At 35.2% G+C, this 26,031-nt stretch overlaps 1 long non-coding RNA gene across 1 annotated transcript; it reads left to right on the top strand.

The window, feature by feature from the left end:
- The first annotated feature begins 1,240 nt into the window (after positions 1 to 1,240).
- On the top strand, positions 1,241 to 23,194 carry LOC118762283. The gene is made up of 3 exons (XR_004998036.1): positions 1,241 to 1,369; positions 12,878 to 12,882; positions 23,184 to 23,194. It is a non-coding gene; the product is annotated as an uncharacterized LOC118762283 (long non-coding RNA).
- The last annotated feature ends 2,837 nt before the right edge of the window (positions 23,195 to 26,031 follow it).

Genomic DNA, 26,031 nt, shown 5'->3' with positions numbered 1-26,031 from the left:
AGGAGACAACTCAAGACTCATTTTATTCTCATTGGAATTCTTCAGCAAAAATGTAATATCAATGTTTGATGTGTCTGAATTAGTGATGGAATAGTAAAATGAAGATAGAGAAATATATGTTTGCTGCTTTAGTGTAAACGCATTTATGAGCAGTTAACTCTTTTAAAACACCATATGCATGGTAATTAATAATTAAGAGAGTGAGAACATATTTAATGCATTGAGCATAAAAAGACAAAATGAGAGGTGGTAATGTATAAAAGTTATTTAAGTTTGTGACCAACATCAATTTTTATTCTTTGTAACTATTAATTAATATGCGGATGACGTCTCAGATCAATTTGATTGTGTAGAACAATATGGTATAATTTGTATATACACATTATAGATTTACGCACCAAAAAAGTATTAATCGCCTCAAACATTGTTGAATAGTTAAATACATTAGAATCCGTTTGTCATCATCGTTATCTAACTACTACTACTACTACTACTACTACTACTACTACCACCACCACCACCACCACCACCACCACCACCACCACTACTACTACTAATACTACTACTACTACTACTACCAATAATAATAATAATAATAATAATACAGCTGTTGCTGCTGCTGATGATGATGATGATAATAATAGCGAAACAGAAATATGATCTCTGAAGGAACAGCATCAGAGAAGATCTATCAAAATAACAAACAGGGTACCTGAACAAGTCTGGACTCATAAAAATTGAAGAGGTCATCTAGGCACTGCAAAAACTAAGCAACTGGAAGTCACCTGGGCACTACAAGGTCCCCAGCTTCTGGTAAAATATCTAACAGGAACACATAAAACGCTGGCTGGCTGAGAAATGTAATGAAATACTAGCAGAACCAGTGACAACGCCTAAATGGTGCACAGAAAGGAAAACTATCCTAATTCCCAAATCCACTGAATCGGCAAACCTACAAAATTACAAAACGATAACTTGTCTTCCTACAATTTACAAGGCCTTTAGTACAATAATATCGCAGAGAATGAGCAAATATCTGGAAGAAACAAACTTGTTTCCAGAAGAGCAGAAGGGATGCTGCAAGGGCTCATATGGCATTGAAGATCAGCTAATGATCAATAAAGCCATAACTGAAGACAACCGAAAAAGGAAAATGGTCTTAGTATGGTTTAGATTGATTATCGAAGAGCTTTTGATTGTATTCCTCACACATTGATCCTAGAAACACTTGTCGTGAACAAGTTAGCACCAATAATCATAAAATATATAAAGCATTCCATGGATAAATGGCAAACAGTGTTACAGCTCCAGACGAAAAAGGGACTCATAAAAACCAAAGCCATCTCCATTAGATGAAGAATATTCCAGGGTGACATGTGCACACCATTCCTTTTCTGCTTGGCACTGACACCTTTACCTGGCATGATAAATAGAGCTGGATGTGGATACAAATGTTACGGCAAAACAATCAACCATCTCATGTATTTGGATGATCTAAAATTGTATGCTAAAAATGATAAACAGCTACAGTGAGTACATGAATTGACCAAAAAAAATAAACATGAAATTTGGCATAGAAAAATATGCCAAAGCAACCTTGAAAAGAAGAAAACTAGTTACGAGTAACAACATCACACTAGATAAAGCAAATGGAATAAGAGAATTCGAGCCAGACATACAAATACTTAGGAATCAATGAGCTAGATACGATACAAGGCACAAATGAAAGAGGAGATAAGAAAGGAATACTATAGACAATTTAGATTAACACTAAAAACAGAGCTCAATACTAAAAACAAAATAATAGGTATCAGTACTCTAGCCATCCCAGATATAATTTACAGATTCAATATTCTTAACTGGACTCTAATTAACTAATCAAAATAAACATGAAAACAAGAAAAATAATGACAGAATTTAGGATGCATCACCCAAATTCTGACATATAAAGGTTATATATGCAACGCATCGAATGTGTTAGAGATTATTTACAGCTAGAAACTCTCAAAATACAAAGACCTGGAAATAGAGGTAACGCGAATGTGGAGCGTAAAAGTAGAAACAATGCCTGTTATAGTAGGCGCATTAGGTATGATAAAGAAAAAAATAAACATTCAGACAAATACATAACAAAAAACAACAGGACTAAAAACTATATATAACATACAGAAAATAACACTGCTAGGCACAGCATACATCCTATGTACAACACTTTCAATACAGTGAAAATAAGGGCATCACAACAAACCACAGCACGTACCGAAGGCACACAGAGCAGTGCTCGGTAGTGCAGCGAAAGCATTTGAGAAAATAAGACTACAGAATTCTACTACTACTACTACTACTACTACTACACTACTACTACTACTACTACTACTACTACTACTACTAATAATAATAATAATAATAATAATAATAATAATAATAATAGTAGTAGTAGTTATTGTTAGGTCCTTGGGTACAGTCTGAGATGGCATCAAGTGGAATATAAATGAAATCGGAACAGAGTGTTACAAGAGTTTTGTCTCGTTGGCATGGCCGGAATAATCAGGAAAGTATTAGACGGTTGAAAAGAACAGACGCCATGGTACCGTAGACTGCAGGCAGCAAGCCCGCTATGCATTACAAGAGTCCAGGAGTTACAACAAAACCTGAGATTAAGAAAAACAAAATCTTTTCTACTAAGGGAACAAGGTCTGAAATTTTGGGGTAGGGGACTAGTCGATTACATCGATCCTAGTGTTTCACTGGTACTTAATTTATCGACTCTGAAATGATGAAAGACAATGTCGGCCTCGGCGGAGTTTGAACTCAGAACGTAGCGACGGAAGAAATACCTATTTCTTTACTACCCACAAGGGGCTAAACACAGAGAGGACAAACAAGGACTGGCAAACGAATTAAGTCGATTATACCGCCCTCAGTGCGTAACTGGTACTTATTTAATCGACTCCGAAAGGATGAAAGGTAAAGTCGACCTCAGCGGAATTTGAACTTAGAACGTAGCGGCAGACGAAATACCGCCAAGCATTTCGCTCTGCGTGCTAACGATTCTGCCATCTCAACAATAATTATTAAATATCAGGTACGCCTGAGGGCGCAGGTATTGCATCAAGATTCTTTGAAATTATTCCGAGTGAACCGATTACAAAAGGTAAAATTTTGAGTGTTACCTGATGCATTTTCTGTATGTAACTGTCAAACTTTTTCCCTTTTGTCATCGGTGCATCCGAAAGAATTTCAAGCAATCTGGATGCAATACCTGAGACCTCAGGCATACCAAATATATAAGGGAGGATGTAAATGACTGTGGTGTTCGGAACGGCTCATGTGCTGACGAAGATGTTGTGCCTTTGAGCGTGGTCAGTAGCTGAGGCACAATTAGAAACAATCCGGCCGTGGAAAACTATGTTGGAGAGCAACAATGACATTATGGATTTTATATCACATTTTATTAAATTCAGTTATTGCAGAACATTCTTTTATTGAGCTGGTAAGAAGCAAAGAAAAAATACACTTTTCCTTGTGCCCTTGTATGTAGCAGCATTTGGACACTGGTTGGCAACAGCATTTGGGCGTTTGTAGACAGAAGTGCTTAGAATCTTGTTGGCAGTGTTATTTTGGTGCTCTTGGCAACGGTATTTCGGTCCTTATAGGCAATAGCGTTTGGGCTCTTTGTTTGCTGATGCATTTAAACTATTGTGGGTTGCAACCTTTGTGCGTCTGTAGGCAACAGCAACTGGGCCCTTATACAGATCATCACTGGGCCCCTTGTAGGCAGCAGCATTTGCTGAAACCTGTTTGGAAGACTTTGTGTGAAAAGTAGTAGACATCAAAAATTTAGAAACGCTTGCGAAAAGAGGTGTTAGAAAAATAGCATGATGGGATAGGGGCCGGTGAATGAAATTTAACTGGCACGCCCATGGTTCTGACAACGCGGGTTCCAGTTGATCAGATCAACTGACTAAACACTCGACAGTCACGCATACCCTTACCATCATTCTCAGGAAAATTCAGCGTAACACAGACAGAATGTCAGAAGGTCGACCCATTGAAATACAGGTAGTACTCATTTTTCCATCTGATTGGAATGGAGCCACAATGCTTCACATTGGAATGGAATTTATGCTCCCATTAAATCCATTAAAGACAGTCGACAGAACGACTACTGCAACACTCGAGCCAACGAGCGATTCGCCATGTATTTATTCGACACATATATGGTAGCTAAATCTACCTAAAATCTTACCCTCCAATTTTATATATATATATATATAAATATATAGTAGTATTAAATGGTAAAGAAATAGATGTGGCAAATATCATGGAATGGGAACAGCTGGAATCAATTTTACAATAATTCTACATGCAGTATCTGTAGCATAAAATAAAATACCATTATTACTACGAAGTTCATCAAAACAACAATTTTGTGACCAATTGCGCGACTTTCAAGAAACACACCGATTATGCCAAGAACTTATTGAAAAGATGTATAATCATAAAAAGACATAAAATCAAAAAATCATAACGTTTATTTATTCTATTATAATCGCAATTAAAGATAAAATACATTTTTTATGTCCTCATAAAATAATTTAGCTGTCACAAATAAGACGGATTAAAAAGAATTATTAATTAATACATACAAAAATGTTTCAGTTTTCACATCGAGAAATATTATCTGAAAAAGTGTGATGTGTTATTAAAAGAAAAAAAAAGAGTGAAAAGTTTAATAAAATGCAGTGTTCAATAAAACGTGTTGAAATGTATATGTTTATATGTATATACATATATACTTACATACTTATATACACACACATACAAAAACATATAACTATAGATATGCACATATATGTCTTTATACTCATATCATCAATAGATGCATGAATATATATATATATATATATATATATATATATATATATATATATATATATATATATATATATATATACATATATATATACATATATATAATAATAAATATTAGGGAATAAATCCAAATTTACAGGGAAAAAATCAGATTTAGGATTAAATCCAATTTTATAGTAAAATATTATATAATATTATTAGAGACAAAACCACTATTTTGCAAAACAAACAAGGAAAGACTTAATCAATACATAAAATTTTAATAAAAAGTCAAAAAAACCGCCACTACAATTGTTTCTTGTCTTGATCGACAATCTTCAGGTGGACTTCCAATCTTAGAAATAAAATCTTTAACATTATTAACAAGTTTCAAGATAAATTCCTTTCTAGAAGGAATAGGAATATCTTTCAAAGATGAATCCCAAAACAGCGGTTCTATCTTACCTGTAAAATCCATAATTTACGAAATTGAGGTATTACACTCAATATACAAAATTATCAATATTAAATAAAATAATAAATATTAGGGAATAAATCCAAATTTACAGGGAAAAAATCAGATTTAGGATTAAATCCAATTTTATAGTAAAATATTATATATATTATTAGAGACAAAACCACTATTTTGCAAAACAAACAAGGAAAGACTTAATCAATACATAAAATTTTAATAAAAAGTCAAAAAAACCGCCACTACAATTGTTTCTTGTCTTGATCGACAATCTTCAGGTGGACTTCCAATCTTAGAAATAAAATCTTTAACATTATTAACAAGTTTCAAGATAAATTCCTTTCTAGAAGGAATAGGAATATCTTTCAAAGATGAATCCCAAAACAGCGGTTCTATCTTACCTGTAAAATCCATAATTTACGAAATTGAGGTATTACACTCAATATACAAAATTATCAATATTAAATAAAATAATAAATATTAGGGAATAAATCCAAATTTACAGGGAAAAAATCAGATTTAGGATTAAATCCAATTTTATAGTAAAATATTATATAATATTATTAGAGACAAAACCACTATTTTGCAAAACAAACAAGGAAAGACTTAATCAATACATAACATTTTAATAAAAAGTCAAAAAAACCGCCACTACAATTGTTTCTTGTCTTGATCGACAATCTTCAGGTGGACTTAAGAAACAATTGTAGTGGCGGTTTTTTTGACTTTTTATTAAAATTTTATGTATTGATTAAGTATTTCCTTGTTTGTTTTGCAAAATAGTGGTTTTGTCTCTAATAATATTATATACATATATATATATATATATATATATATATATATATATATATATATATATATATATATATATATATATATATATATATATATATGTACATATATATAACATATATATGTATACATATATACGCACATGTATATGTATATATATATATACATACACACATACACACTAAGATATATATTCCAAGCCCTGCGCTATGAAAATCAAATAAGATACACTGGCCTAAGAGGAATTGAAATCCCTAAATCAATTTCAGTACGCGACGTGGGCATCAATATGAGTAATGATACAGCATTCCAGATGCATATTACCAAGTCGGCAATAGAATGCACGGAGCGATCATTCGAACTTTCAAAACGAGAGAAAAGGAAACCATGATGGTCCTCTGGAGGACTTTCGTTCTAAACCGTCTGGATTACTGTTCCCTATTATACAAACAGTATAACATTAACGAAGGAAATCGAAACGACCCAGCAAAGCTACACAAAAATGATCGGCACAATGCGACATATCAGCTCCTGGGAGAGACTGAAGAATTAAGATTCTACTCCCTAAAATGAAAGCGGGAAAGATATGCACTAACATACATCTGGAAAATCCTAGAAATATCTGTACCAAACTTTGCAATTCTCCGGTATACAAACAACAGGAGGGGGCGCCAGTGCATAGTTTAAAATATCCGAACATTGCCATCAAGATACAGGAGCAGATACTGCAACAGTTTTGGCTTGAGTATCCTCTACGAAACCTGAAAGACTTGCATAGCTTCGATGTAGGAATTTTCAAAACAAAATAGGATCTCTTTCTCTCGAGAGATTCAGGTGAACCTATCTCAAGGCAAAAAAACATAGATCAGGGTAGCAATGTTAAACTTCCTATTCCATCAAATGTCACATATCAGAGTAGGTTTAGAGAAAGTGTAGCAAAGCAAACGGCCGTGTCCCAGTATGGCCGCACTCCTCGGACTGAACCAAAAACGAAAAGTATATGTACGTATATATGTATGTATGTATCTAAGCATAAGTATTTACATACACGCACACACACTCAGTAACACGCTCACACACACATATACACACTCGCTCACACACACATGGACGCAGTAATATAATGGTATTGTAAATATTTAGTACTATTTATTTAATTGCTGTCATATTGTTTTTTAAGTCTGTGTGAGCAACATTACACCTTTGATTACACTTGTAAATTATTGTACTTTCCGTTCAATAAATTCTACAAGAACTGCCAAATGGTCTCATGTTGCTATTTCTGTACACAGATGCTCAGGCTCTATTTGCCAACTGCTGTTTATATGAGAAACCTTGATTTGTGTCTGCATTTGGTATTGGCATTGCTCTATCAACCGCTAAAACTGTCAGGAATTAGGAATGAAATGATGATAACAATGGTTGAGAATAATTGCGTGAATTAATTTAGCCTCAAATTTCATTCATTAGCGCGAGTTCAGTTTGCTGTGAGGCGATTAATATGGTTCATCCCTTTACATGACAGATTCAGGTTGAATCATTTGTGTTGCATTCACTTATAAATAATGAAGCCTTGCATGGAAAAACGCAAACGCTATACTTTGTCCGTTCTGATATGTTAACCCAAACAAATTCCTCACCTTAAAAGGTGAGAAGAGTGAGGATCTCATGCTGATGCATCATCAAGAAAAAAAATGAGAAACCGATTTCAGTGTAGGTTAAACATTTCTTGAAGTGCGGGGTGATGTTGCCTTCGTCGGCGCTAGGATTTCCGGGGTACAAGTTTACGCTCTGTCTAAGTCACTACATGGTATTTGGCATTTTCTGCCGCATCTAAGAGAGCGCGATGTCAAGGGAACGGTTTAAATTTTCAGTTTTGTTAAGTGAAGGAAAAAGCATTACTTCTTAAATATTTCTGTCAGAGCGTTCTTCGGAATTTATCTGAATACTCCCTTTCTCATACTAATAGAAAAGTGTTTGTCATTTTCAAAACATTATTTTTATATTTTCTATTCACTTATTCCGTTACTCCAAAAATGACAACTACTTACACGATGTCCACTTCTACAAAAGTAGAATTGAATTTAACAACTCAGAAAGCTAACAGAAATTGGTGGGAAGCAAATGTATTTTCTCTGTGTATTTTACATTTTACATTACATCATCTGTGGAAAGACATACAGAGGCGTATGCCTGGTCTTTCGTAAAGGAATTCGTAAAGGAAATTCAAGAGGACGATGGAATGGGTAACGCACTAGTTTGTGAAGAAATACATGCACTGTAGAGACAACAGTAAGGGAGAGACTTCAAATGGGAACCATATCAAAAGTTTTTTAGCTGAGACAACTGAGCTCTCAGCAAGCCTTCACCCACTTCATATTCCTATTGGTGTCCCAGTTGCTCGTGTGCGCATTCGAGCGGAACAATCTGAGAGCAGACTGTTGGATTCGAGATGTTCTCTGAATTAACCGATGGGCTTTGATTTGTACGTGGGAAGTTTTCTCTTATAATTAAAACATCGAAAACAAGGACATCCTATGGAGCCAAAGTTTTACTAACAAAGAATTGAACTGTATCCGAGTAAGTAATACTAATTGAAATTTATTACTATATAGTGGGCTTTGATTTGTACGTGGGAAGTTTTCTCTTATAATTTATGTCTGTAATTACTGTGTGGTATCATATAATTAATTATTCATTCTACGTTTTTAATACGGAAATTCGTTACAGGGTCGGAGAGAACGCTTCGGGTTATTAGTTTCAACATTCTGCGCTAAAATTTCTAATCACGTCGCAGCTGTCTTTGCCTTTAATCCTCTGAGGATCAAGAAACTGAGGTCTATGTCATCAGCTAACATCTTACCCTCAAATTTGCTGGCTTCAGGCCTAAAACAGAAACTAATATAATAATAATAATAATAATAATAATAATAATAATAATAATAATAATAATAATAATAATAATAATAATAATAATAATAATAATAAATGCCCTGATGCAGTACCAGGCAGTGGCTCTCATGGCTTCTGATCTTAACTGATTGGAAGTGTTATCATGTACATTGTTTTGTCTTGGTATAAAAGATGGGCTACAGCAAATATTCTGCTCAATACCATGCCCTGATGCAGTACCAGGCAGTGGCTCTCATGGCTTCTGATCTTAACTGATTGGAAGTGTTATCATGTACATTGTTTTGTCTTGGTATAAAAGATGGGCTACAGCATATACTCTGCTCAATACCTCAGATTTGCTTGTCAGTTGTTTGACCTTAACAAGTTGAGCATGTCCCTTAGTGGCTGACGATATGTGCATCTTTGATCACGAACAGACGTAGTGGGGGAGCATCATAGCCATGTGTTGAGAGGGATTCTTTGGGGTTTGAATAATTCACCTCTGGAAACATGGGTGGTTCTTTCAACATCCTTAAACAACCCTTATTCAGGGACCTTTTGAGCGGGATGGGCTACTGAATCTGAATAAATTTCTAACTGGGCCCCACCTGCAAGGTCACGTGCTGTTAATCTGATATGAGATCACCATGTCGCGCACATATGGTTGTGATGCATGTGCCTGGTGTACCCTTATCAGACGGGTAGTCATGATGGGTATATTGGGCTTCGTATATTTTACCCCAGTGTCACTTTGATGGCATGAACTGCTCTCTCACTCAATAATAATAATAATAATAATAATAATAATAATAATAATAATAATAATATTATTATTATTATTATTATTATTATTATTATTATTATTATTATTATTATTATTATTATTATCATCATTATTATTATCATTGTTATTACTATTATTATTACTATTGCCTTTGCACGGCTTCTAACACTGGAGATGTATTACAGTGTCAGCTGTTCACTACCATTGAACTAAGGTAACACCTCTTATAATTCGAGCACCTTCCAGAGTATTCGAGCGGTTCTAAGCAGTGCTGTTTTCTGCAAGTGCTCCACCCTTATTGCATCCCCTATTTGTTCCACGTACTTTTCGAGATTTTTGCTCACTGTTCCCAGGACTCCGACAATTATTGGTAATACTGCTACCTTTTTCATCGACCACAACTGCTTCACTTCCCAAGCTAACCTATCATATCTCTCGACTTTTCTTTCTTCCTTATCTCATACTTTGTTGTCAGCTGGGTATGTTATGTCTATGATCCAGCATAGTTTGTTTTCTTTCTCAATTAAAACTATGTCCGGTTTCGTATTCTCTATCTAATGGTCGCTCTAAATCAAAATCCCATAGAATCTTTGCATTTCCATTTTCGATGATGCCTTCATGTTTGTGGTCGTATCAATTTTTTGCTCTGTCAAGTCCATATCTGTTGCAAAGTGTCCAATGCCTGGCTATACTGTCGTGCCGCCTCTAATATTCTTTCTGTACAAGTAGCGTATATTTGCTGGGAATATGCAATACGGTTTCACTGTTTTGTTCACAGATTCTGAACTTATCACTTGCTGCTGTGTTGTCTATTTTGTATTTTGCGTATTTTGTTCTTAGAGCTTGCTCTTGGGCAGCAGAGATTAGAGACTTCGTTCCCGGTTTTAAATCACTTTTAGTCATCCACAGCCATCTTTTTGCTCTGTCTGTCTTATTTTCAACATCCCTATGAAATTGACCATGTATTCTTTTCTTTACCCACCTATTTTCAGTTTCATTCCTTTTCATTTCCTTCTATAGCACTTTATATTTGTACTCTTTCATCCTACACAAGCCTGCCCTTCTTACTTCTAATAATAGGGGGTTCTGTGGCATTTGTTTTCACACACCATACTGTTGTTTTCTTCTGATCAAATGCTGTGTTCGCATCCAATAAGTCCTCTTCCCCTCTTTTTCTTGATACAAACAGTCTGTCTGCGTCACTTTTTGTGTGGAGTACCCCATATCTAGTTAGCACATTCTTTGTCTTTCCGTCTAAGCTGTTTAGATCGTTTAATGTCCATGCGAGTACCCTACTCCAGATCTAAGGAGTGAAACCACCTAGGTTGATAGCTATTCCGTCCATTCAATTTCGACTTCAGAATCAGTCTCAGTCTGTGCAAGTACTCCACCTTAAATTATCATTATTATTATTATTATCATTATTATTATTATTATTATTATTATTATTATTATCATCATTATTATTATTATTATCATTATCATTATTATTATTATTATTATTATTATTATTATTATTATTATTATTATTACTGCTGTTGTTATTCTGATATCCAGTATTACATAAACTTATATCTTTCTTTGTTAGAGACACTCCATAAGGATATTTTTCTACCGTTCGAATGTTGTTTCTAGCAGGAGGAACGACCGTTATGAGATTTTCTTCTTGTGTCGATTATGGAATAAATGAATGATTAGCCTGTTAATTGGTTTAATATCATATCAACCTTAATGGAGTAGATCTATTACTAAATGTATATCATCCTTGACTTTCAACGTATTTTTATAGGTTTCTAGGACTAAGTAGTGTTTGTATGTGATCTTTAATTTTAAACGAGGCAGACCGTGACTGTAAGAAAAAATTCGCAGCATAACACTGAGCATTTCATTATTTCTTATCTAGCGTGTTGTAGAGCTTTGAAGCAACGTACTCTCAGTTCATTTGATGCAATGGTATAATTATTTTCACATAAATTAAGATGAATGCAATGGGTGCAATTTGTTCTTGTTAACGTGAACAATAATCAAAATAAAGCGTTATTAGTTAGCTGGAAGGCAAACGTAATAGAACAACTAATGGTACAAAACGTTTAGTTAGCAAGGCGCAAGAAATTTAATTAGAAACAGAGAGAAATAGCTTGCAAAAGTCACAAAGAGAGATTAACAAAGAAAAAAGTAGAAGAGACGAAGCGAAAAGGTATAGAGATAGTATTATTAGTTGCATTAATTCATATGGTGGATATCGTTATACTCTGCGTATTCATATTTAGTAAAATCGGCAATAATATGATATTAACTCACTTCAGAGAAGTCTCATGAACGAGGATGGTGTATATGGATATGTGTGAATGTGTGCCTATGCATATAGGAAAATATATGTATATATATCGTTTCCACGTTTGTTTTTACGTTTTCGTTTCTCGTTGAGTTCTACGTCTATTTGTGGTGTCCTGTACTCACGTATATATATTTATATATGCATGTATATATACATGTAGATGTATGTACGTACATATATGTATGTATGTATGCATATATTTTATTTATTACACAATTGTATGACTGAGCGCCCTACCGTCAATTCGATTCGTTTTCGTTTCGTTTCATCTCCTCCAAGTAAGTTTTGTTATTTATAATTGTGATGCGAAACTCTACAACACTTTGCTTGACCTTCTCTTCCTTCTCTATCTCCCTCTCTCTCTCACTCCTCCTCATCTCTCTCTCACAGCCGCTTGTCTACCTCTATCTCTCTCTCTCTCACTCCTCCTCATCTCTTTCACAGCCGGGCGAGTTGCTTCCTTTCGCCGCTGGAATTCTAACAGTGAACACTGTTCTTCTAGCGCTCTTAGAATCTTTCCTCGTGTAGGCCAGCATTAAGGCCCTCATTGTCTGTTTTTTGTTTGTTTTATTTCTTGTACTGTATTTTTCGTACTTGTAATTTTATTCTGTATTTTTATTTTTTGTATTTTTATTTTTTGTATTTTATTTTGTAATTTTATTTGCATCATTTTTTTGTCACATGTTTAACTTTCCTTGTTTTTACCCCTCTGCGAAGTAATTTTATTTAATTCCTTCGCAGGAAGGATTAGTTCCACGAGTCGTGTTCTGTCCAACCTTCGAAACACGCTGGAGTTGAACTAGGGACAGCTGATGAAGGGGATTTTTCCTTGTGTAGTTTTTCTTGTACTCTGTTTTTTTCGTTTAGGTCCGTTTCCACGTTTGTTTTTACGTTTTCATTTCTCGTTGAGTTCTACGTCTATTTGTGGTGTCCTGTACTCACGTACGTACACGTATATATATTTATATATGCTTGTATATATACATGTAGATGTAGGTACGTACATATATGTATGTATGCATATATTTTATTTATTACACTATATATATATATATATGTGTGTGTGTGTGTGTGTGTGTGGATGCATGTATGTATGTATATATATATATATACACGTGTATGTGTGAGTGTGTATGTGTGTGAGTGAGGGCGTGTAACATGTATACCTATGTGTATATATTCAATAAATTCCTAGCTTCTGAGTTATTGCCAGAAGGTTAATTGAAGCTGTACATATAATTTATATAAAATTCTATTCAATAGAAGATATACTATAGAAATTAGAGTATGAAAAGCAAATTTCTAGGAAGAAAGTAATAATTATTGGTAATGGCGAATATTTAATTTTGGGAGGAACTTTTAGTGAACAGAAAGAGTAAATAGGATTGAATGCAAAAAGGGATACGAAGTTGAAGATAGAAGTTACACTACACTCCCATCAGAGGACATGCAGCATCACTCTAACACACACACACACAAGTAGACGGACATAAAAAACCCAGAAAGATGTAAGGCTGGACAAACGCAGAGAAAACATGTTTTGTATCAACAGGACTAAAGTTTACTTTCGGAGATAATGAATAAAACAATAAGTACTAAACATAAAAGTAAGTTCTTAGGGGCATTAACCTATTGAATCCGGAGGCTCACATGAACATATAAACGTAAATTTCATCCGTCACTAAATTTCTCTCGCTGTCATCAATCGTAGCGGACAGCCAGAGACGGATTGTAGAACTTAACATTTCTAGTTACCACATACGCAGACATATTTTTACATACGTATTTGCTTACTGTAGCACGTACCCTCAGGCGCAAACATTCAATGCATTGCTTATCATACATTTTAATTGAACTGAATTAAGCTTTGTAAGTCTTTGACTGAACTTGCTTATCGGGAATTTGTAAGTTTGACTTAAATTGTTCTTTTAAACATCACCATTATAAGTGTTTATACTCCGGTGAAATTTTAAAAAATCAACTCATAAGTAAATGAAATCCTTGAAGAAATCACTGTACAGAGAAAGAGAGAGAGAGAGAGAGAGAGAGAGAGAGAGAGAGAGAGAAAGAGAGAGAGAGAGAGATATGGGGAAGAGACAAAGAGAGAGGGGGGAAGGAAAGAGAGAGAGAGGGAGAAATTCGCATGTCTATGTATGTATTTATGTATATTTGAGATAATTAAACAGAATTTGCATCATCTCGAGGCACTCAATGAGTATTTCTGCCAAAGTTAGTAAAAATCCGTTTAGCCGTTTTCCAGTAATTTCACAAACACACAGACAGACAGACGAGTGATTGCAATACCCTTCTTTCGCTTACGCGCTCAGGATAATTATTGTTTTCAAGAAGGCAACCATCGTGGTTAGCTTCTTCTTTCATACATTCGAATCTTGCATCTCTGCTCTAACGCTCACAATCTGAATATGTGTGTGTATGTGTGTGTGCGTGTGTGTGTGTGCGTGTGTGTTGTGTGTGTGTGTGTGTGTGTACATATATATATATCTTCATCAGTTTCAGCTCAAAGCTGTGACCATGCCGGGGCATCACCTTTTTGTTATACTGTTATTATTGAGCGCCTTATATGTGGAATTTGGTGAATAAGGAAAATTTATGTCGTTCCCTCATTTGCGCCTCCTGCCGCGAGGTGGGTTCATCTGGAACTCTCGACAGGGTGGGATCTAGTTTTGTTTTGAAAATATCTACGTTCACTTCGTGTAAGTCCCTCGGGCTATTTCGGAGAACGTTAAAAAGCTGTGGGCCCTTGAAACCCAAGCTGTTGCAGTAACTGGCCCTGAAGCGCGACGGCTTTGCTGGGAACTTTGGCATTGTGCAGTGGCGGCCCGTTCTGGCATTTGTGTAGCTTTCAATGCCAAAATTTGTGACAATCCCTTCGAGGATCTTCCAGATGTATATTAATGTATGTCTTTCTTGCCTTCGCTCCAGAGTGTAGCGGCTTAGCTGTTTCAGCCTTTCCTAGTAGCCCAGCTGTTACAATAAGACGATCTTCTTCGTGACACTTCGCTGGATTGCTTCAAGCTCCACTGTTAATTTAAGAGGGAGTCGATTAAATTGACCCCAATAATCAGCAGGAACTAAATCAATTCCGAAACGATGAAAGGGTAAGTCGTCCTCAGCAGCATTTGAACTCAAAACGTAAAGACGAATTGAGAATATATTCCCTTACACCTATGATCGTAGCCTGACAACGTACTGGTAAAACGCATAACTTGTGTATGAGTGTTCGATATTGTCTAATATATGTGTGTGTGTCTGTATGTATGTAAGTATGCATATATATACAGTTATATATGCATGCAGTGTAAAATTAATTTTTTCTGTATATATATAGATACTTCCAAACAAACATGATTCCTAATGAAATCCTTATATTTTTTATGAACTTTTTAATAATCTCAAGATTTTTTCTGTAAACTGTTGTTAACATTTTCTTATTAGTATCAAAGAATGTATATATGTATTGTATTTTTTGTGCCTAATATTTTAATGAACTTTTTAATATTTTCCCAAGATTTTTCCTTAAAAACTGTTTTTAAAATGTTCTTATTATTATCAAAGAATATATATATGTATTATAATATTTTGTGACAACCAGTACCTAACACAACAAAGCTTTTACATGTTACTTTTGACAATCCTTTTCTAAAAAAGTAAAACCTCCTTTCATATATGTATATATATATATATATATATATATATGAAAAAACAAGTCAAAATAGAAAATGCTAAAATAATTTTATAAAGAACATTTCAGTACCGGTTTCGGTCATTTTGAGACCTTTTCAACTGTAACGATTAAATAATTAAATTTAGAAAAATTAGAAGAAAAGTTTTTTTAAAGGAATATTTGTATAGTTTTCAAATTTTAGTGGCATTCTGCCTTTCTCTGACTCCCTTGTTTGCACTTGTGTGTTCGAGGTGGTTGTGAATTCTTGGTAGGGTAGAAGGAGAAGAGGAAGTAGAGGGATGATGAGGATATATATATATATATATATATATATATATATATATATATATATATATATATATATACATATATATTCTTTATTTGTTTATTCTTTCACATCATTCAGTCATTTAACTGCGGCCATGTTGGAGCAACGCATTTAGTCGAGCAAATCAACCCCAAGACTTCATTTTTGTAAATTAAATACGTATTCTATCGGCCACTTCCGTCGAACCGCTAAATTACGTGGACGTACACACACCAGCATCGGTTGTCAAAGCGAAATTGTGGGGGATAAACACAGACACAAAAATACAAACACACGCACACATACACATAAACATATATATACGACGGTCTTCTTTCAGTTTCTATCCACCAAATCCACGGGAAGATTTAGGAAAAGACGCTTGCCCAAGGTGCCACGCAGTGAGACTGAACCCGGAAACATGTTGGTAAGCAACTTACTTACCACACAGTCACTCGTGCAACTATATATGTATGTATATATACACATTTATAGCCAGTCATGTAATTATGCATGTATATATATATATATATATAAATATATATATATATACTCTTTTACTCTTTTACTTGTTTCAGTAATTTGACTGCGGCCATGCTGGAGCACCGCCTTTAATTGAGCAACTCGACCCGGAACTTATTCTTTTGTAAGCCCAGTACTTATTCTATCGGTCTCTTTTGTCGAACCGCTAAGTAACGGGGACATAAACACACCAGCATTGGTTGTCAAGTAATGCTAGTGGGACAAACACAGATACACAAACACACACACACACACACACACACATATATATATATATAATATATATATATATATAATATATATATATATATATATATATATATATATATATATATATACATATATACGACGGGCTTCTTTCTGTTTCCGTCTACCAAATCCACTCACAAGGCTTTGGCCGGCCCGAGGCTATAGTAGAAGACACTTGCCCAAGACTGAACTTGGAAGTATGTTTTTGGTATACAAGCTACTTTATTTCATAAATTTGTCATATAGACAGTACAAAGAGCTTTGCGGGCTGGACAAATACATTAATGAATGAAAAAGAATGAATGAATAAATGAGAGACGAAACCCAACACCCGCCGATTGGATTTTTCTCGAAAACATATTTTCTTTTTTTTTTTTTAATCAATATGAGGTTTCAAACCTCTTACAAGGAGGAGGCACTAAAACCTCTTACTTAACATGTTTTCTTTTTTTTTTCTTTCTTAAAGCACAAAATTGAGATTATAAACCACTACAAAATAATCCAATAAGATGAAGTTTCAAACCCTGTAACGAGTGTCTTTCACCTCCTACTCTTCGATATATCCATCGATATATTCATCATTATCTTCAATGCCGCTTGAGTTCCTGTAAGTCGTGTAAGGGCCACCCGGCCATATGCGACACTCCTCCCCAAATCCTTTAAGCCTTTCCCACAAGGGAAACCTTATGACCTCCACAGCTATCTGCGGAGCCCATTCGGGATCCCGTGTGAAGGGCATATCTACTGTTCCTTTATGTTCTTCTACTATTTTTTTCACCTCCCCGCTCTTGTAGAAAAAGATAATTAATTGATCATCTTTAAGGGTGGGGTGGTTTCTTCCACCGTGGGTGGCACAACTTCGGGACTTGCAATCGGCACATCATCTCCCCGCTGAGATGACCCGTTCTTCTTCCTTCTTGTTTTCTTTTCTTCCTGGCTTCGGGAGAGTGGATCTCTTCCGCTTTGTCCGGAGACTCTCCCCCGCCTTCCGAAGCCTTAGGTTCTTGCTTTTTAATCCTTTTTGAGTTGAGGAGGCTGAAGCCTCATCGACCACATCCACCTCTCCCTTTGACCGGGTAGGGGAGGTGGCATTTAGTGACTGTTCCAGGACCTTAACGTGGTCCTGGGGGCAGTTCCTTTTAATGTGGCCTGGCTGCAGGTACGAGTGACACTTTGGGGGACGTCCCTCAAGTATCACCGGATACCTTCAGCCAGCCATTTTCAAGAAATCTGGAAAAACCAGTTCTGTTGCGGCCGATGAGCTCCACACGGTCAAAACCGCTTTTGACCCTTCCCAATCAACCGCCGGCAATGCTCTTATATTTAAGAGCCTGGGCCCGCCATCCCCCAGTCCCCGTCGGATGGTATCTTCAATCCAATCCGCTTCGGTGCCCGGGGGAGCCCACATACTCAGGCTCGTATTAATTTTCTTCCACAATATGACGGGAGTAACATAATTTCTTTGCCTTCTAAAGGCTAACTCGCAAACTGGCGAGCCTTTTCCCCGTTGTCAAACAGCAACCATACGGTTGGATGTTTGACACTACGGGATATATATTTTACAGAGGACAAATGTTCTTTAAGTTCATTTTTAATGACTTCTTTTGGGAAGACGGTGATGGAATTAAGAACTTTAGAATACGTTCTAAGTACCACCGTCTTCTCCTCCATATCTTTTAACCACTGCTTAGGCGGGTTAATTTCCCACTCTAAGACAGAGATTTTCTTTTTAAGTTCCTTCTCTGGCATGTCAAAAAACAGTTCAAAAGTAGTTCAAAAGACAGTCTGCCAACAAATTAAACCGAATAAAAATAAAACAAAATAAAAGAGGAGGGGAGGAAACTGAAATTAAAGTAATGAAAAGAATGAATCAAAATTTAGAAAGAAAGAAAAATAGAAGAAGGGAAAAGTAAAAGAAAAACCTCACAAATAGCACAGACAGGGAATCCGTTGTATAATACTCCAAAAAGGTAATCCAAAAAGGTAATCCAAAAGGCTTATTCTTATTTTTCTGGCGAGATACACCCACTAGAATTCACAAGAAGAATTTTCAAAAAAATTCTCAATTCACCGTTACGGTGATGAGAACCCAGTATTTTGCTCGCTATACCAAGCCATAATTGACAATTTTTTTTTGTTCTTTTTTTCTATTCGCGGAGCCGAAACTCACATCTGCTCACTGTAACAGTCCAGACCAACTAGTGTTGCATTCTGGGTAAGCAAGCTTCTTACCACACAGCCACTCCTGCGTCTATATATATATACTTTATATATATATATATATATATATTTTGTACTTGTTTCAGTCATTTGACTGCGGCCATGCTGGAGTACCGCCTTTTAGAGTGGTGAAAGAGTACAGCAGGGATCACCACCATCTCCTGCCGGAGCCTCGTGGAGCTTTTAGGTGTTTTCGCTCAATAAACACACACAACGCCCGGTCTGGGAATCGAAACCGCTATCCTCCGACCGCAAGTCCGCTGCCCTAACCACTGGGCCATATATATATATATATATATATATATATATATATATATATATTATATATATATATATATTATATATATATATATATATATATATATATATAATATATATATATATATATATCTATATATAATATATATATATATATATATAGATATATATATATATATATATTATATATATATATATATATATATATATATATATATATTATATATATATATATACTCTTTTACTTGTTTCAGTCATTGACTGCGGCCATGCTGGAGCACCACCTTTAGTCGAGCAAATCGACCCCGGGACTTATTATTCGTAAGCCCAGTACTTATTCTATCGGCCTCTTATGCCGAACCGCAAAAGTGACGGGGATGTAAACACACCAGCATCGGTTGTCAGGCAATGCTAGGGGGACAAAGACAGACACACAAACACACACATACAGGCTTCTTTCAGTTTCCGCCTACCAAATCCACTCACAAGGCATTGGTCGGCCCGGGGCTATAGCAGAAGACACTTGCCCAAGATGCCACACAGTGGGATTGAACTCGGTACCATGTGGTGGGTTAGCAAGCTACTTACCACACAGCCACTCCAGCGCCTATATATATATATATATATATATATAATATATATATATATATATATTTAAACAAGGAGATGTGGAACACGAGTTGTCATATATAAAAAAAGGAACTGAAGAAAATGCTGATAAAATAATTTAAGTAAAGGAGAGTGTATTTAATTAGGTGAAAGTTCTTTTTACCGGTTGCGCATTTGTTATGCTTATCAAAAGATATTTTTTTAAGAGAGATAGAGTTCCTTTCTGATAGATTTTTTTCCTCTTATCTGACTTTATGTTGGGTTTGCTGTGTCTTATATGTGAAAAAAGAGGCTCCAGAGTTGTTTAAGATTTGCTTGGTTTCGCGCCTAAAATTTCTTGTGGACAATGGTCAATACAATTTTGATTGTATATATTTTCACTTATTTTTGTTTCCCTAAAATTTTTGTTGCGTTTGCAACCTTTTCAAAAGTCTTGACTATTGAAAAGGTTGCAATATGAAAATTTTAGGAAGAAAAAGGAAGAAATAAGTGGAAATTTACCGGTGAGTGTGTTACTTTATAACGCACAAGAAAATGACTCTCTCCAGAAAAAACAGAATATGCTTCAACACTCGAACCCACATAAAGAATCTTGCAAACCAAAGCCATAAACGAAATATATATATATATATATATATATATATATATATATATATGGATGTATGTATATATATATATATGGATGTATATATATATGTGTGTGTGTGTGTGTGTATGTATATATATATATATGTATGTACATATATATAGTACATATATATATGGATGTAATATATATATATATATATATATATATATATATATATATATATATATATATATATATATATATATATATATATATATATATATATATATATATATATATGTTGTTATATTTCGGAATGGTCATTTTGCCAGTTTAGCCAATAGAAACACACGCACTATATATTTGCTGTTTTTTTTGCTTCAGTGTTATTTAGTTTTTACATTTATCTTAATCTTATTTCGGCCAGAGTTCTTTCGTCACAATCCTGTGACCGCATCCGTGGTCCTTTGTTTTCTTCTTCCTTTTTTGTGTCTCTCTTTACTAACCACCAGCCATTTTGTATTTCTATTGTATGTCTTCATTTGCGCATGCTTATATCTCTATGTGCGTCTATGTTTATTTAGTGTGTGTGTGGGGGTATGCCTGTAATATTTGTATCTTCTGTTTATATACGTTCATGTAATTTGTTTTTGTGTATTGTTATTTTGTTCATGTGTTTACATCCACATATTATTAGTATTACGTATGCTTGTTTGTATGTATATATAACAACAATACTAGAAATAATGGTAATAATAATAATAATAATAATAATAATAATAATAATAATATTAATAATAATATAATAATAATGATAATAAATAAAAAATCTTTTAAATTAAACAAAAAAACTTATATAGTTATTTATTTCTATTTGTTTATTTATCTGTGTTTATTTATCTGTGTATTTTATTTATTATGTTTTCGGTTTTGTTTATATTGTAACCAGTTTATGGGGATCCTGTACCGTCATATGTTGTGGTGTGTGCTAGTGTTCCCTTCCAGGTATCTATTCAGGCTAGGTTTATCCTCTATTATGTGTGTAGCTTCTGTAATTTGTCTGATTGTTGCATCTGTTCTGTGTGGACAATATTTTAATTGCTATGTTGTTGATTGATCCCCCGTGTTCCTGTTCGGTGTGTTGGTACAGAATCGATGAGCTTTTACCTTCCTTAAGTGCTCTCCATTTTTCATTTACCCGCTCCCCTATGCTTCTTGCCGTTTCCCCTACGTATGTCGTTGTCTTGTTACTGCATCGTCCCTCTATACGTCTTATACTATAGACTACATTTCTGGCTTTACAGTTTGCTTGTGGGCTAAATCTACATACAGTACAGTACTTATCCGTACAGGGGGTTCTACTAAAAGGGTAGGTTCTACCGATTATAGATTTGATAGGGTTGCCTGGCTTTTCAACAACCTTAATCCTTAGCTTAAGTTTGTCTAGGGTCCGTCTAAATTGGTACGCCAGTTCACCTCCAAGGGTGGTGTCAACGAACATGACACTTTGGTATTTATGGCTATCATACCAAGAGTTGGCCTTCCCTATTTTCTTTTTTGTCCTTTCTATAGTATCTACTGTATGTAGATTTAGCCCACAAACAAACTGTAAAGCCAGAAATGTAGTCTATAGTATAAGATGTATAGAGTGACGATGCAGTAACAAGACAAAGCATACGTAGGGGAAACGGCAAGAAGCATAGGAGAGCGGGTAAATGAACATGCAGTATCAGGTTTGGCATCCTGGTTGCAACGTTGAGATTTTTGTCACCATACAGTGGCACTCCATTCTGCAATTTGAGAAAGTTAGGTACAGCCTCTAAGATTTTACAGATGTGTATCACTGCATGTCTTTCCCGCCTTCGTTCTAAAGAGTAGTGTCTGAACTTTTTCAGTCTACCAGTAGCTGACATGTCGCATTGAGGCGATCTTTTTGTGTAGCTTCGCTGGATTGGTTCGAGTTTCGTCGTTAATTTTATACTGAGTGGTGAGCATAGTTGGGAGCATCATAGTTACCAGTTCTCTTCGTTCTGAAAGTTCTAAGGATAAATCCAACCAAAACAGTCTGCATTTAATTGCCAACTTAATTTGCAAACATGCCCAGATCACGAACTGTCAATGACCAGATCACCCATCTGATTGACCAGATCACGCACTGATTTTCATTTAGAGATTACTATCCCTCGTAGACTAGTTAGTCCTGTCCAATTTTCATTCAGCTTTGTGTGTTGGTAGCGCTGGGCTTGGAATATTCTAGTATTAACCAGCATGTTATTTTCATCAGCACATCTATATATTGCGTTCAAATACTGTTGCATGTGTGCAGTATCTCCAAGGTTCTGTATCCTCTGAGAGACTTTTGTATCATCTGCTTAGCTAGCATAGGTGGCTATCTGAGCAGCGTAGGGCATGTCTGAGAAGGCCACTACGAATAGCAATCACTTCCTGACAGTTCCCTGTGGATACCACTTGTTATTTGCGTTTCGGAAGAGGTAGCCTCGTTGGTCAACACTACTTGGCTCCTATCCTTTAGGAATTCATCTAAACATACTCCAAGTTTTCCCACTATGCTGACATCACATTGTTTATGTCATATAATACCATGGTCTAATTTATCAAAGGCTTTTGCAAAGTCGAAACATATCACGTCCACATTTGAGTAGCTGCTGTAACACCCAATCGTAGTGCTGCAAGAGCTGTGTCAGGCAGCTTCTACTTGGTCTAAAACCGGGCTAGGTGTCAGTCAGTAAGTCATTCTCCTCAATGAATATTATTAGTTTCCTTTGAACTATTCATTCCTTGACTTTACTGATGTGTGAGGTCAGAGAAATAGGCCTATAGTTTTAGCGCCTGCTCTACATTCTCCTTTATGGATAGGGTATGTTATTCCTTCTTCAGTTCGCCTTAGAGCTTACCGCTTGCAGACTTTGAAAAAGAAGCTGTAGTGGTTTTGCAAGGGCTCGTTTGAATGACTTAAGAATAATTACTGGGAATCCAAGGGGCCAGCACCTGAGTTTGCGTCTACTTTATCTATTGCTAGTAATACCTTTTTTCTTTGATGTTGATGTAATGATGTTGATGTAATTACTACCTACTTTTCTACATCTGAGGTAGTAAAGAATTTTACAGGTTTTCAGCCTTGCATATGTGCGTGTGTGTATTTGTGTGCGTATTCCTGTGTTCGTGGTAATTTCATTGTAGTCTATTGTGGCTATTGTGGAGAGACTTGGAATCCAGTTAGGACATGCGCAATGCGTGATTACTCTCAGGTTGTTTAAACCGATTGTGATTATAAAAAATGCCACGTGAGAATTCTTTTGGTGTATTTCAGCATTATCTGGTTTTATAGACTATACTTTGTATGTATTCAATAAATTTTATAGTGGTGTTGGAAATCCTTCCAAATGTTCTTGTATCTTTGTGAGTGGTGCGATTTTATTATTCAATGAAAAGTTTGATGTTTTCTGATGCTGTTGTTAAGGACAGAAATGGTTGATCTAGAATGTACTAATAAATCTTTTATCTTGGATCAGTTTCCTTGGATGATAGATATATGGTTAATGTAACTATTTAAGTATGCCTTAAGCAAGGCAAGACTATTTGCGTGTGAATTTATTGGAGCCAAAGAAGCCATATACAATTTTTTTATGGATGTAGAAGTCATTGTGGGATCATGTATGCTTAAAGATCAACATGAGTGGATAACGTGAAATAGTCTCGTCAAAGTCCTTGAAGATGCTGAGGATAAGGATGGCTAAACTCGCTTTCTGACATTTCTAGACGTTTACTTTAAATGTTGTCTACACCTTTGATGATAATTTTATCCTCGATGAAATAATTCCAAGAATAAATAAAAATATCGTTGACGTCGAAAATGTTTAGACATTCTTCAATATTTAATACTGTTAAAACTTTCCGATGAGTAGATTCAAAAGTAGTTGTAGTAGTAGGAGGAGGATGTGGAGCAGGAGTATTATTATTATTATTATTATTATTATTATTATTGTTATTATTATTATTATTATTATTATTATTATTATTATTATTAGTAGTAGTAGTAGTAGTAGTAGTAGTAGTAGTAGTTGTTGTAGTAGTAGTAGTACTAGTAGTAGTAGTAGCAGTTGTCGTTGTTGTAGTGGTGGTGATGGTGGAGGTGGTTGTAAATATTATAGGTATACGGTAATAAGATTTTGACTAAGCATACTGGAATGTGGTCGATATGCGGTGTTTGTATTTCGGTGTTTTTTAGTGATTGCTTGCTTTGTTATAGTTGTTGTTTAACCGCAGGTCAAACATGATCCGTGACCGGAGTGGCATGGATCAAGTTTGATCTGTACAATTTTTAAGATATGAACAACATTAAATCTAGTGTATTATCCATGTTTCGTATGTGTGTGTGAGTGATAGAAGACGTTGGTGTGAATGATATTTATTTACTGTTTACAGAATGTCGATCAACAATATCGCTGCCCCCTCGTTGGATTGTTTTAGATTTTATTTTAGATTGTTATGAAAGTTTTAATGTAGCGTGATATTGTATAGCAAACTGTGGTGATGTGTGTTGCAGTAGTATGTAGTACATTAGTGTTTTAATTTCACCATTGAAGATAACAAAGATTTATGCAGGAACCTTTTACATACATTTTGTTTTGTCTAGCAACAAAAGTTCTATATTTTACAGAAGTCTAACTATATTTCTTGTGTCTTGGACGCTGTCTTGACATAAATAAACGCCACGTGAACATTTAAGGGAATAAAAACTGCTTTGTTCTATCTCGCTACTGCTGTGTATTTAATTACTTAATGCCTGAGAAAACATTACAAGACATTGTAAATTTTACAGACTACTCGCTGCCTACAGCGGCGTATTGTATATTATTTCTATTGTTTCTTTAACATTTGGTACCTATACACAGTAAAGTAACCCGAGTCATTTGGTTCCTAAAAGCCGTTTACAAGATACAAACTATCGATATCTCGGTTGGTTTGCTTGTAGCCTTTGGAGACTTCAAGTATTTATAAGCTTATAATTCAAACATGCAAATCACTGCTATATTCATAATGCTTCCATAGCAACTGGTTGTTAATATACGTTTAGTCCCTCCATTTGGTACCGTACTGAGGTAAGAACATTGGAGAAACCATTACTGATACTGCTTTTAATGCTGCTACTAGCGTGTATGCAGCAATTTTCGAAATTACCACAGTGGATGAGTGCTGTGTTGCTGTGATGCTATTACTGCTGGTAATGTCACTGCTGCTATTGGCGATATGCATGCTATTTGTAATTGATCTGCTCTGTACATTAACAATAGACCAAATAATGCGGAAAAGAATTGCCATCGCCTATTTATCAAGTCGCTTACTGAACGAAATCAAAGACCGTGAACGATATGAAAGAAAAGAAGAGAAAAATAAATATAATAAAAGTAAAATGTTGCATGCAAAGGTTTATAGTGGTAAAGAGGAAGCAAGGGAGTG

Source organism: Octopus sinensis, linkage group LG2, assembly GCF_006345805.1.
Source record: "Octopus sinensis linkage group LG2, ASM634580v1, whole genome shotgun sequence".
NCBI classification, from domain to species: Eukaryota; Metazoa; Mollusca; class Cephalopoda; order Octopoda; family Octopodidae; genus Octopus; species Octopus sinensis.
This window is presented reverse-complemented; position numbering and strand designations above follow the sequence as displayed.